The sequence below is a fragment of the Megascapheus bottae genome, chromosome 1, assembly GCF_031878675.1.
Source record: "Megascapheus bottae isolate mThoBot1 chromosome 1, mThoBot2.hap1, whole genome shotgun sequence".
In the NCBI taxonomy this organism is placed as follows: Eukaryota; Metazoa; Chordata; class Mammalia; order Rodentia; family Geomyidae; genus Megascapheus; species Megascapheus bottae.
The window spans coordinates 67,197,136-67,198,716 of NC_143509.1; the positions used below are offsets into that span (position 1 = coordinate 67,197,136).

At 38.0% G+C, this 1,581-nt stretch overlaps 1 pseudogene; it reads left to right on the plus strand.

The window, feature by feature from the left end:
* Window positions 1–469: 469 nt before the first annotated feature.
* LOC150069371 (ras-related protein Rab-2A pseudogene) lies at window positions 470–1,081 on the plus strand (annotated as a pseudogene).
* The last annotated feature ends 500 nt before the right edge of the window (window positions 1,082–1,581 follow it).

The following is a 1,581-nucleotide window of genomic DNA, read 5'->3' on the forward strand; positions in this document are numbered from 1 at the left end:
GTGCATGTTAGCCAAGTACTCTATCACTACTCCAAACTCCCATTAACTATGTAAATGAATGGTATTGCTATATGTCATATTGTTATACAAAAACTACTTCAGTAAAGGATGGTATAGACATGGGACTCTCATATTTAGCTGACAAATGAGATACCATGACAAGTGGTAAAATCTCCTTCATTTCCCTGTAATTTTCTGTCCTCTGGAATTTCTCTATATGTGGGGAATATCACTGTGTAATTTGTAGTACTGAGGGATTGTATTCATTCGTCCCCTTAATTTAAAATATAAATTCAAATAAAACTCAGAAAAAGTAGAATCTCAGGAGACTGGATATGATACTAAAATGTTTTAAAAGTAAAATTTGTAATAGCAAAAGATATCCAGTCTGAAATGACAAGGGAAATCTAGGAAGAAAAAGAAAACATTAAAAAAAAATGGATAGGGCTGGCATGGAGTGGCCACGGCCATGGCGTACGCCTGTCTCTTCAAGTACAGCATCATCAGAGATACAGGTGTAGGCAAATCATGCTTGTTGTTACAGTTTATAGACCAGAGGTTTCAGACCGTGCATGAACTCACTATTGGTGTAGAGTCTGGTGCTCGAATGATAACAATTGATGGAAAATACATAAAACTTCAGATGTAGGATACAGCAGGGCAAGAAGAGTCCTTTCGGTCTATCACAAGGTCATATTACAGAGGGGCAGCGGGGGCTTTACTAGTCTATGATATTACAAGGAGAGATACATTCAGCCACTTGACAACCTGGTTAGAAGATGCCTGCCAGCATTCCAATTCCAACATGGTCGTTATGCTTATTGGAAATAAAAGTGATTTAGAATCTAGCTTTTGCAGAACAGGGACCCATCTTCATGGAAACTTCTGCCAAGACTGCTTCCAATGTAGAAGAACCTTTTATTAATATAAGCAAAAGAAATCTATGAAACAAATCTAGGAAGGGGTTTTTGACATCAACAATGAGGCAAATGGCATTAAAATCGGCCCTCAGCATGCTGCTATTAATGCAACCCACACTGGCAGCCAGAGAAGACAACAGGCCAGAGGAGGCTGCTGCTGAGTTTTCCCCATCTAGCTGCCCAGTGGAGCTCCTCCTACACCCTCTCTCCTCATGCTCAGCTGAGACATGAAACTGTTTGAAATGGCTTTATGCCGCAGAAGACTTAATCCTTCAAATTCTTGTATAACTTTGAATAAATGGTTAATGTTCACTTAAAAGACAGATTTGGGAGGTTGTTTTCCTATCTATTTGCATTGGATTTCTAGGTCAATCAATGTGATTACTTTTGTTAAATGTTGTCTTGTGCCCTTAAGAACTGAGTTGAATTAAACACTACAGAGTCACCTTGAGTATTTAAATCAGTTTGTGTAGTTAGATTTTCCAGCCCCAGTGGTTACCTAATGTTTAATATTACAGAACTGTCCCCAAAAAGTTTGTCAACTTTCACAGCTATAAGGAAACCAGAAGGACCTTTAATTCTGTATTTATCATTTACTTTCTGTATGTATAGTTTAATAACCTGCTTGAGTGTAATTTGCCAAGCTTGAGTTCTTAAATGA